The 13375-nt window shown below is 44.4% G+C and overlaps 1 protein-coding gene across 2 annotated transcripts in view; it reads right to left on the minus strand.

Annotated features, from left to right (window-relative positions):
• ARVCF (ARVCF, delta catenin family member) overlaps window positions 1-13375 on the minus strand; it is a 412391-nt gene that overhangs the window by 261360 nt on the left and 137656 nt on the right. For both annotated transcript variants that reach the window (XM_025201537.1, XM_025201540.1), the window contains one exon: window positions 3280-3369. The gene's annotated coding sequence lies outside the window, so the exon portion shown is untranslated. Of the gene's footprint in view, window positions 1-3279; window positions 3370-13375 lie in introns of those variants that run through there.

Below are 13375 nucleotides of genomic sequence, written 5' to 3' on the forward strand. Positions count from 1 at the left end.
TGAAGAAAGGCTGAATTTATTTTAGGCAAAGAAATGCATGCTTAGAGCTCAGCCAGACCCCAAGGCAGATCACGCTGGAACTGATTGATAAAGTTGGAAAATCAGGCAGAACATGAAATATGTCCCTCAGCTCAGTGAGAAAGTTGAAGGTGAATGGTGAGGGTATGCCTGTTACCAGAAAACTTCTGCTAACACCTCACTTGTAATTATGGTTAGCTTTCCTTGACCCACAAGAATAACAGAACCCCACTCAAAACGACCGAAATGTTTAAAGGATGTCTCTACACAAACTTAACAATCAATGCTTGCTGCTGTCCTCGTAACAGGCAGATTACAATGCACCCACAAATAAGAGCATTTTCAGTCATGTATGGGATAGGGTGCATGTAACCCTGCACTGCAAGGGACAGAGTGAAGGACTTAATGTTTAAAAGGGCTCGCTTTAGCCAGCTGTCTTGAAGACATCCGCATTGTCTGAGCCTGCAATCCCCGACAGCAGAGTGAAGACCAGGGCTGGAAACTACCATGTGGCCAATCCAGAAGATTGCTGACCCCCTTGCAAGTGCTCTACCCTACACATCCTGGACCCTCCGCTATTCTTCCTTTGATTTGTACACTGGCACCAGGGACCACTGCTGCTGCTAGGTTCATTGCTTCTAGTGCTGAGGATCAGCCCTGCAATACTTACAGAGGAGAACTGCCCCACTGGTATCCCCAGAGGAGGACAGGAGTAGGACTACTGAGCACAGCAGTGGATTCTCCTTTTGACAGGACCTTTCAACTGAAACCCAAGGGATGCACTCACTGTGCTGGGGAGAGTTACTGCCATTTGTGGTCAGAGGCTTGTAGAGGCATCTATACTCACTTCCACTTCTCGAGAGCAAGGACAGACACTCACTACCTGCTTGAAAGCACCACATTTACAGGAAGGCTGGTGGGGATTGACTTGAACTGCCTTACCTGAAATGCAGAGTTCAGGACCTGATCAGGTCACAGCTCAAACTTACAAACTTTGCGAGCAAGACTGGATTTGGACCTTATCTCTTTCTTACAACAGTTTTGGAGATGGCAATTATTCCCTTCCAGGCTAAAGAAGTCAAACACTGTCCCTGCTTTCCACAGCTACCCCTATTTCTGTCACAGCTTGTGTGTCCTTTGACTAACTTTCCATGCCTTACACAGCCAAAGCTGCTTAGCTGAGGGCTGCTTTCCTTTCAGTTGAACATTTTTCACTAGTGTCTAACTGCAGCTGTTTGGAAGCAGAAATATTTAGCTTCTGGATGACTACCTCAGGTCTGCTCTAAGAAACTGGCTTTGGGTTTAGTTATCCCCTTTTAATAACTACTCTGTCAAAACTTATGCTGAGGAGTTGGAAAAAGAACATTTCACGTTTGCTTTTACTGTCTAGCCACTTCAAATGTTTAATAATAAATTCCATCCATTATTACACCAGAAACCTGGGCTGTTTAAACAGGAACAGTTTCAACTATAATAAACAAATCTTTTAACTCATTTTTATTAAGTTTACATAAGTAATAGAGAGAAGTGGCAAACAGAATCCAACCATTCTGTGCAAAATAAACTCAGTTAAGGAGCCTTCCCATAGAGGACTTGAAAACTTTTATATGGGTTCCCATCAGATTCGACACCTAAATCAGACACAATAGATGCATCTACATGTCACCCTATGGCAACGTAGTGATCATGTGGGTCTAGATGTGATTGCCAGCTGTGTTGCCTTAGCGGCACGCTTCCCCAGCATAGAGCACCACCATGGTGACATAGCTGCAAAACTTACCCTTGCACATGGCACAGTAATACCCTGTACTGTGCCATGCTTTAGTACTTCCAAAAGGAAGTATTAAGCACAGCACCATAGCAACGTTGCTGTACAGTGACATGTAGATGCTGCACCCAATGTTTCACAAAAAAAATACTCAGATGAGAGGGAAAGGACTAAAAATGAGTAACATGATATAAAACATGTTAATACAGGGAACCAAGAGAACTATTTAACTGTCAAGTTGTTTTTAGAAGAGTGCTTGGCTAAGGTTTTAATCCACCTGGACTGAGACAAGGGAAGTGGTGCGTAGAACAGAGTAATATTTCAAAAAAGCAAACAACAGAAAGTACTTTAATATTTGATGCACTGTTGTGCTTCAAAAATTCCATTATTCAGCAACAAGCACCCAGATTAAAGTGACACAGGAAGCTGCTGGGATGAAATTACAGCAGCTGGGAATGCTAGCGCTCCTACTCCAATGCATCTTTTCATCTCATTTCTAAGTGTTTCAGTGCTCATACTAATTAAATAGGACTCTTTTTTTCTGAGCAATCATCTTAGGATCAACTCAGCCTCAGTGTGGGGCTCCATGTCCCAAAATTTAGCTAAATTCACTTGGGGTGGGTTAGGTATATAGTAGACAAGGAGGACAAAACTTTGAGGGCATGTCTATACTGCAAACAAAGATATGACTGCATCATGAGTGAATGTACCTTCTGCTTTTGCTAGCTCAAGTACCAAAAGCATTGGCAGCACTGCTTTGCATTTTCAGCACTACCTACATTTTTGCTGCCAGGTACAAGTCCAGTGAAGAGCCTCTACTGAAGCCCAGGTTCCTGCAGCTTCCCTAGTACCCAAACTGGCTACCATGGGGTGTGTTTGCACAAGCTACTGTCACACCTCCCAATCGCAGTGTAGTCTGAGAAAAGGGCAGGAACAGGCCACTTGACTAAGAGACTCATACTCTGCAGGCCTTGCTGCAGGAGAAAGTCACACAAGCAGAGGACACGTGTCCAGGCCCAGCAGGGTAAAATGAAGAAGCTTCAGAAGAGATGAAGGTAAGAAACTAGAAATGAAGAGAGATGGAGACTTCCAGAGAGGAATCAAACAGGGAAAAGTTGGAGTAATCTGTTTTCCAATAAGCTGAGAGAAGGAAATATTTCCACCTGCGACTTGAACTTCACTGTCACCTGGGGCTCAGTTACCACAGATTTCTTATGCCAAAACTGAAATGACAGTCTTCTCCACTTGCTCTTTAGAGAATGGATTTCTGTCTCAACTACCTCCTCCCTTCCTCTTCTTCCACCCACTTTTACAGCACTGCACAAGGCACCATTTGAGGGCCTTCAGCAGAGTGGGAACTAATGAATTTTAAAGGAGAGCAAGGAGGGATTAAAAATAAAAAAGGCTTAATGATTTAAGATCCTTACATAGTATCAAAGCAGCAAATGACATGAGAGGAACAGAATATGCAATCAACTGCAGAAGTACAATACCTTTAATGCTGTCCTCTTCTTGTAGTTGCTTTAAAATAGAAGCTCTCCCTTGATCTGGGGCCCAGGTCCTTGGCTTGACAATAACTATATCTGTCAGAAAAAAGAGAGACATTTGTTTTTCTGTGCCATAGCGAAACGAATAAGATCATTTACATGAAGAATGAAATTCAGGTTCCCTAGATTTCTCTCCACTGCTTTTAACAGATGTGAATCTGTTGGCCCAGCAGGAAACAGTCTCAACAGTCTGCTCCAACATGACCCTACAGTCCAAGGAAATCCAGTCCATCAGAATTGCCACAGAGTATAAACTCAGTGGAAGCAGCACATTCGGGGCAGTAGCTAGTGCTTTCTGAATATTTTGAATAAAAAATATGCCCCTTTTAAAAAACAAGTAGTGAATATCAGCAGCTCAATAGGGAAATCAGAAGATATTTGGAAAAATGTCAGCATTTTCCTACCAAACACTGTGTATTAACTAGTTATGTAGCAGTAGTGCCCATAGTCCTGGCAGCACTGAGCAAGATGCGGAAAAATAGGACAAAAATGGGTTCCTGCCCAAATCATGCTAAAATAAATATTAAAAAGAAATTATAACTGAGCAGAAAATATAAATACATTTGTTAAAAATAGAATTTTCCTCAACAAAATTTGTCAGAATTATAGAAATGTCATTTTTCATAAAATACTGATAACAATTTGAAAAGAAAAAACAGGAAAAAGACATGAGCTCCTGCCATAACAATTTTGGGGTTTCTAACCCAAATATAGGGTTCTTCTAAATAAAAGACTTCAAAAACAGATCAGGTGGATGAAAAAACAAAAAAGATAATATTGCACCAAAATAGAATAGGTTTGTTGCAATAAGTTTGAAACTTTGGAATATTTAACAAAAATAGACTTAATTTTCCATTTCTCCAGAGGTTTAAAGGCCAGAGGGAACATTAGAACCACCTAGCCTGATTCCTGCATAACACAGGTCCATACACTTTACAACTAGTCAGGTCTAAATACAGTGTAATTATTCTTAAAATTCCAACGTACATACAGCAGTGGATGTCTTCATTTATTAATATTGACTGATTTTTTTCTGCTATCAGCCAGGAAATAAGAGAAATTATGATCCGAAGAATCTCAGTCTCTTTGGAAATCAATTGAAAAAGCATTGGTCTTTGAATGTTGACTTAAGACAATTTTCAAACTTTCACCTTTTGTTTGAACTTAAGGGTATATACTACGGGTGTGCAAAACAGGCCCTATTCAATTCGAATTCGGCCTGAATCAGGGACAGTGATTCGATTTGTTGATTCAGATCACTGTCCCCGATTCGATTCGGCCAAATCCGAATCTGAAGATTTGATGCTGATTCAGAGAATCAATGATTCGGACATAGACATAGCTTTAAATGTTTTTTCTACATATCTCAAGGTACCAGGCTCAGCTTGTGAACGCTGCAATGCTGGGGCACATGAAGCATCCCACAGGAGTGCATGGGGGTCCCCTGCGTGCTCGGCAGCGAACCCACACGTGGATCGGAAGTACTCCTGGTCCACTTCCAGGTCCATCAGGGAGCGCACACCCCCCCCCCCCCCCCCCCGCCCCCCGGCCCCGCTTTAACAGGAGAATTTTTTTTCCCTGGCCCCCAAAACTCTGGGGGGGTGGGGGGAGGGCCCTGCGCACTCCCCGGTGGACCCAGAAGTTGACCAGAGTTCACTTCTGGGTCTGCTGCCGAGTGCGCTGGGGAGCCCCCCGCACTTCTGTGGAAGGCTCCGTGCACCCCAGCATCGCAGCATTCATGAGCTGCCTGCTACCTAGAGGTATGTAGAAAAAGCATTTACAGCTGTGTCTATCTCCGAATCGCCAAATCTTTCCGAATCTCTCCAAATCGATTCGGAGGGTTCCGATTTGATTCAGAGAGATTAAAGGGTCCTCTGATTCGATTCAGATTTGTAGATTCAGCCACTGAATCGGGCCGAATTTCCACCAAATCGAATCAGGGACCAAAGTTTCTCACAGCCCTAGTATATACTTTGCAGCCAAATAGTGCCAGGAATTTCACACACACACACACACACACAACCTATGCCAGGCCCCCAGGAGTGAGCATGCATGTGGGATATACAGTGTCCCTCCCTGATATATCAGCCCAATATACCCAGACCAGACAACTCCCCCAGACCATGTTCTACGTCCCTCCCATTCTATGGCCTGCTTCCAGCAACAGATCACATGCCCACTTGTACTTGTAACATAGCTTTACCAGTGGATCCCTTTCTATCTTCACACCCCACCTGCAATGTGCAGGGCAATTAGATAAAAAAGCTATCATACAATCATAGAAAATTACGGTTGGAAGGGACCTCTGGAGGTCATCTAGTCCAAACCCTGCTCAAAGTAGGACCACCCCCAACTAGATCATCCCAGCCAAGGTTTTGTCTAGCCAGGTCTTACAAACCTCCAAAGATGGAGATTCCACAACCTCTCTGGGGAAAAAGTTTTCACTTGTATCTAACCTAAACTTCCCTTGCTGCAGCTTGAGACCATTGCTCCTTGTTCTGTCATCTGCCACCACTGAAAACTGTCCAAATCCATCCTCTTTGGAGCCCCCCTGCAGGTAGTTGAAGGTTGCTATTAAATCCCCTCTCAGTCTTCTCTTCTCCAAACAGTTCCCTTCTTTGGCAACGGAGCACCATGACACTTCTTGACTGGTCAACAGCAATTGCTGGTGGGTACAAAGTACTGTTGCCCTTTTCTTCCATTCCTTCCCTTGTCTTGGAGGCACACACAACCTTTTGTGGACTTGAGGTCTCAGAACACGTTTCCTCTGTCCTGGAGGCATTTGACACCTTCCCAGACTGAACACAGAGTGCTGCCAAAATGATTGGGGGTGATCCTTTTTCAGCAGATCTCATCAGAATCAATAGGCCTTTTTTGGTGCATTTCTAGCTCCTTGTTGGGGAATAATTCAGGGAACAAATCTTTCCTTCCCATCCCATCCCAATTTCACTAAGTAACAAAACAGGAATTGCTCCTTTTTTTTAGAATGAGATCGCATGAATCTTTCACCTTCTAGAATTAGTGAAACTGTATTTGATGTTGTTATTGCACTTATCAATAATAATAATCATAGAATCAAAGAAAATTATGGTTGGAAGGGACCTCAGGAGGTCACATCTAGTCCAACCCCTTGCTCAAAGCAGGACCATCCCCAGCTAGATCATCCCAGCCAAGGCTTTGTCTAGCCAGGTCTTGAAAACCTCCAGAAATGAAGAGTCCACAACCTCTCTGAATCACTTGTTACAATGTTTTCATAGTCTACTAGTGAGAAAGATTTTCCTAATATCTAACCTAAATTTCCCTTGCTGCAACTTGACACAATTGCGCCTTAAAACCCAAAGTAAAGCTGAAACAACTACAGTTATCTTTGATTAACTACAAAGTATCTAAGATTTCCCTACGGCTTGTGATTCAGGATGAGTTTCTTTGTGTGCTAATTTCTCTTATCTCTTGCTTCTTTTCAAGAAAATGGCAACCTCCCTTGAATAGCCAAGCACCGTATCTAGTTCACTATAGGGGTACCCCTAATTTTTTGAACAAGAAGTCAAGTCATGGTTTATCTTAAATGTCAACAATAGCAGCCCAGACAGCTGAGTACCTAAGTTGTTTATCCTTCCCCTGGACACACACTTCTATTTAAAGTATTCAAGGCCAAAATAGACTAGTGTATGAGTCCTGGAAATTATTTGTTACCCCATGGATCAGCAAAGTGTTGCAAGCAACTTAATATACAACTCTCCTTGTCAACCTCAGTTTAAGCTTTTTATTTTCCTGCGGCTGCAAACAGTGCCGGGGTGTCTTATCAGCAAGGATCCGTCCCGGTTTTCTGCTCGCCACAGAAAAACACAGACATTCTCCTTTTAAGGAGAAAAATGTGGATTTTCCTCTTTTAAGGAGAAAAATGTGAATTTTCTCCTTTAAAGGAGAAAATCACAGTGCCCATATGCCTGGTGCCCCTCATTCCTGACCCAGAGCCCTGTTGGTGCCCCTCACTCCCCATTCACAGCCTGCCTGCAAGCTCGGGGCTCCCTGCCCTGCTGCCCTCCCCTCGGGGCCTCTGCAGCCCATCAGGCAGGACCCAGGGCAGGAGGATGGAGCACGGAAGGCAGGCTTAGTGCTGCCACCAGGAGCCCCATGATGGCCACACCACCATGGTGAGGTGCCCTCTGTCCACCTGGCAGCAGCAGGGGACACAACTCCACACTGCCACTGCTAGGCAAGAAGGGGGCACCTCGTCATGGTGGTGAGGCTAGCATGGGGCTTGGGGCTGCAGCTCCAAGCCTGCCTGGTGGGGAAGGCAGCAGGAGGGGAGCCCTGAACCCACAGTGGGCAGCATGCGTTCTCCCCTCCCCAAAGGGGCTCTGCTCCGGCCATGCCACCCACGGGGTGGCGGGCAGGTTCTGCACTCTGCTCTAGCCACAGCAGCTGCTGCCTCCTATGGGTGGCAGCCAGGGATCTAATGCTGCTGGGGGGGAGGGGGGGGCAGCAGGCGACTGTGGGCCCTGGCCATGGTCCCATACCCCACGCGCGCACACACACACACACACACACACACACACACACACACACACACACTGGGCATATTTTAATCATGGAAAAACATCGATTTGGGGTTCTTTAATCAGAGATTTTGTTAGAGAATGTGTGATTTTTGAGCAGAGAAAGCCAGGATCCCTGCTTACGAGCAAAAGGTTATCCATGAACCATGGCCTAGAGACCATATATCTAGTGGTTGGGGCACCAGCCTATGATTTGAGAGACTTTGGCTTAAGTCCCTGATCCATCACAGATTCCCTGAGGGTCTTTGGGTCATCGGGTCTCTCTGTGCCTCCATTCATTCCCTATCTATAAAATGGGGATAATACCATTGCGCTCTCTCTCAGAGGTTTTGTGAAGACAAATACATGGCAAGGTATCTGTACCCTCACAACTGAGGTTATTGTGGTACTTCAGGAAGAAAAAAAACTAGCGACTATCATATCCTCATAGTCTGCAATGTGTCAATACTAAAAGAAAGGACATTTATATTTTACATGCAAGTCATAGTTAAGTTTTATTTTTTTAAGCATAAAGGTAGATCAATAGATGTGATAATTAGGTCTAGTAAAGGAAGGTTTTATAGAAAAAGCCAATACCTATTCAGATATCCTTTACTGCTGAACTACTTATACTCTACGTGTCTCCTGACAGCATTATATCCAAAGTAGCAATAATTATCATATTAGTGCAGCAATAACTAATGTAGCACCAGTAGCAGCAATAGTAATTATATCCAAAGTAGATACTGCCACACTACTGGCTGCCTCCTTGTTCCTCATCCCAGCTTTGGGTGATTTACCAAACATAAGTAGCAAAGAAAACTTTTCTAAAAATTTGAAAGTAAAATCTAATGGATATACATTGGTAACTCACAAAATAAATGATCTTAGCTCCCTGACTGCATAAGATGTCCAGCAGTCAAACTGTCTTCTTTGCTAGAATCCTCTCTCAAAAGTTTCTGTATAATTTCCACTTGCGGTGAGATTGAGCTCTCTGATGTTGGAATCAGTTTTGAGAGAACCCTGATTAGCTTTCAATCTCACTTACGCTACTTTCTGTTCTATTCACCATCACTTAGTTCCTCCTCTTACTACTACTTTACGGTGCATGGCCTCTGTTGAATAACAACTTAGTGAGAAAAATATTCATTCTAATCTAATATGGCAAGAAAGCGAAGAAAATACTGGAGGAGAAAAAAAATGAGGGCCAAATGTTGATATTGCACATTGTGAGTATAAAAATTAGTGAAAAAAATCAGCAATGTTATGCCCCCAGTATGGCAAATATTAAAGTAATGCCCTGCTGCACCCATGCCTGTCCCCTGGGATGGCATGTGCTACCCATCTGGGCAACTGGATACTGGCACCTAGGTAAAGTCAAAGATGAGACCCCCCCCACCCCTCCTTAACTCCATTCAGGTCTCTTCTAAGGTGAGAGAAAAGCTAAGCATAAGGGGACCACACTGACTTGGAGCTTATGAACATACCAACCTAACCAACAGTAGTAGCCCAAGACGCCTGCCATAGAGTCTTTCCACTGACCTTAATAGAAAGAAGACCAGGCCCTAGATGAGGAAGAGAAAGAAGCATGAAATGGCTTATGGGGGAGAAGAGGCTAGCTGTAAGCTGAAAAGCTCAGTTGCCCTCTTTACCCCTGAAGCCATCCGTTTCTCCAAACAAAGCATACACATAGAGTACATTCTTCCACAGGTCAGATATTAGACACAGGGGCAGAGAAAGTCTGGGGAAGGATATACTGCTAATACACGTGTGGTACTCTGCCACGCTTTGCGACTTCCTCTTTGCTGATGACCGTGCATTATACACAGGCTCACAGGCTGACATGCAACAATCCATGGACCTACTCTCATCAGCCTGCGACAGCTTCGGACCTGCTATCAACACGAAGAAGACTGAAGTGATGTTTCAACCTGCACCTGGCACAACACCCCAGGAACCACACATCTCAGTTAAAGGCCAACAACTGTCGATGGTCAACATGTTTGCCTATCTAGGCAGCACACTCTCCCGTGCTGTCCACATTGATGACGAAGTCAATGCGAGATTAGCAAAAGCTAGCGTGGCCTTCGGCAGACTCCATAAGTCAGTCTGGGACCATGGAGGCATCAGAATGTCGACAAAAATGAAGGTTTACATCGTCATCATCCTTCCGACCCTCCTTTAGGCCTGCGAAATCTGGACCATTTACCATGTCAAGAATCTGAACCCCTTCCACCTGTGCTGCCTGCGAAAGATACTAAAGATCAAATGGCAGGGCGTGATTCTGGACACCGAGGTGCTCAGAAGATTAGTTCTCCCCGGTATTCACACCCTGCTGTCGCCCCGTTATGCACACCCTGCTGACCCTAGCACAGCTAAGATGGGCTAGCCACCTTTCAAAAAGGCCTGACATTTGTCGGTCAAAGAAAGTCTTCTATGGCGAACTGTCAAATGGAGTATGCTTTCGCAGTGCACCAAAAACACCCTAAAGGTGTTCCTAGGAGTTTTGGCATCGACCCAGAGTCAAGGGAGCAAATCGCTCACGACCGTCCATCCTGGAGGTCCCACACCCGGAATGGAGCGAGCACTGGCCTTTGAACAGCAACGCACGGCAAAAGCAAGGAGGAAACACACGGTCAGGAAAATGAAAACCTCCCTATCCAGTTCTCATCACTCTCTTGCTCCTGCTGCAGCCGATTGTTCAAAGCAAAGATCAGCCTTATAAGTCACCTACATACTCACGTGGCCTGGCCTCCAGGGACCTACGTTCTCTTCCCTTTCCCTTTTTTCTCCTTTCTCCTTCCCTTTTTCTTTCCCACTTCTTTTTTCTCTTCTTCCCTCCCCTACCCCCCGCTGGATGCAGTCGTCTTCACCCACAAAGGATGAAAGTACACTATACATTCCTCCTTTGGATGAAAAGAGATCAATCAGTGCAACTGCTAAACCTCAAGCAACACCTGGGCATCTTTTGGGGTCCTCCATCCTTGTATCCTGGTGGCTACCCCATCTTCCCTCCCAAGGGAAAGATATTTCCAGACTTGCCACCTACACTGAGAACATAGCCTATTGGTTCTACAGTGCACACGATCTCATCACATTTACACTGATGTAGTGTCGCTGACTTTAAGGGAGTCATCTGTGATTTATACTGGAAGACGTGAGGTGAGAAATCAAGCCCAAAGTCACTGCCAGCCCAGAGCTTGTTGAAGCTCATTACTGCAGCTAGAAGTCCCTTTTTCAACTCCTGGCTGCTGTCCATTTAGATGACATGACCTGTGCAGCAGAAAAAGAGAGAAAGGCACCAGCTTGGAGCACATGACATTTAATAAAACACAATCTGTACTTCATTATAAAAATGCTGCTCCATTCCAGTGATATACTTTTATCGCAGATTTTAATCAAATCTCTTACAGCTCTCAGATGAGAAAGGTGGAGAAAAACCTGTAATGGCTTTCCTAATTGCTTGTTCTCTCTCACTTGTAACTAATTACCCCAGTCACACTGTTACAGATTCTTGGGCTTTTTACATTCTCTCAATCACAAACACCTACAGTATTAAAAGAAAGAAATTAGACAATTAAACCATCTAATTCTAACAACTAATGTGAATAAATATTTTCAGATGAAAGGAATGGTCAGAATATCAAAATGCCTTGCACTGCAAAAAGCATGAGCAAATAAAATATCCATCAGCAAAGACATTCTTGTCACCATCAACAGACACCATAACTCCTAGTTACTCCTCCTCTTCCTCTTATTCTCTAACATTTAGCCTCTGCTGAATCATTATAACTTAGATAACAAAGGATTTACTCCAACCTAACAAGGCAAAGAATCAAGGAAAACACTAGAACAGAAAAAGTTCAGGGCCAAATTCTGACATTGCACTTTCATGAACACAAGTAATAGTGGAAAGTCAGCATTTTTATACCACCTGTATGGCAGCAAGTAAAGCTATGTCCTGCTGTATTTGTCTTCTGCCAGGACTGCTTGCTTTGCTCATGTCCACTTCCCTTCTATTGTATAACATCCCAGGTACCAGGAGCAGCCTTCCAGTCTATCTATTACGTTAAGTCTTCTCCCTGTTCCCCCATATTAAAAACTTCTGAAAATGAACTTTTTTCTTTTTTAGCATCATGGAGTCTGACCGTGGTGGGCCAGATACAGCCTTGGGATATGCCTGTACACATTCAGTGATTTCAGTGGATTCTGGTCTCCTCTGCTTGGCAGTAAGCCAATTTACAGCGTCTACTGCATCACTAGTGAAAAATGCACCCGTTCTACACTTTTGAGCTGATTCTTCTTCTGTGCACATATGTAGCTGCAATTCTGGATCTGAGCCAGAGTCCAAAAGGGGCATACAAATACCTAAAAGGGGTGTGATTAACCCACATCTCAATGTTTTCCCCAAGAATCACAATATTGCAGCGAGCAGCTGCTGCAAAAACACAATGAGAACATGACTGTAAGGTTCACCTTCTGTCACTCCAACGAGCTTCTGCCTGCAATTGTGCAGTTCTGGCACGGAAGATAATGGGGAATTTGGCCGATGTATTTTATAATGTTACCCTGGAATCACCCAGAGAACTGAAGCTACAACCCTCCCTCTTTACACCCACAATCCAGAATCAATACCAATGGGCCAATTCTCCTCACTTATAGCAGTAAGGAGCAGGAGAAGCAACTTCAGTGAAGCCAAAGGAGTTACACCAGTGCCAAGATGGTGAGAAAATAATTGTTGCCACTTGTCTCCAAGTTCAATTCGTTTTTGTTCTATTTGTATTGATCGTAACCAGCTCCTTCCCTCAAGCAATAAATCCTCTAGGCCTGGGGCTTTGTCACTGGTTTAACTCAGCTAAGGCATTACAACTGTACATAGTGCTGAATGGTGCTCTTTGTGCAGCATCTTATGTTTTTTGTGACTTGTTTTTCTTAACAAAGAGGCAAGGAACTGAACTGAAAAGATCTGTTTTTTTCTGAGCTCTATCTTCTTTTTTTTCTCCTTTGCCCCTTGTTTGCAGAATACTTGCACAGATCCAGGCCCTTCTGGATGACAACATTAATAAATCTATCAATAAAACAAGGAAGAACAAACATAGGGTGTCCCATAATGCAGCACACTAAGGGCACAGACAGAAGTTATATTTGTTGTACGATCGGCCCCCTGAAAGGGCTCTACAGCCATGTCCTAACAGAAGTGCCTGGCTGCAGAGCACTTTAAAAGTCCCCAACAGCACGACAAATTAACCATCATTATATGAGGGTTCAGATGAAGGTGCTCCGAAGTGAAGTGCCTTCATTAACTTGTGTCTGAGCGGGTGGTTTGGCTGATGCAGTTCAGTGCCACCCCCCGGTGCTGTTTGAGAAATGGGAGTAGGGAGAAGGGAGGGAGGGGAGGGAGCTCAGGCTAGGCTTTGCCTAGCCTGCACTAAAGGGAGGTTGGGTGGATTAGAGCCCCCCAGCTTGGGGGGGGGGGGGGGGGGGGGGGCGAGGAGCCCCCCCCC

Source organism: Alligator sinensis, unplaced genomic scaffold (genome assembly GCF_000455745.1).
Source record: "Alligator sinensis unplaced genomic scaffold, ASM45574v1 scaffold570_1, whole genome shotgun sequence".
NCBI classification, from domain to species: domain Eukaryota; kingdom Metazoa; phylum Chordata; order Crocodylia; family Alligatoridae; genus Alligator; species Alligator sinensis.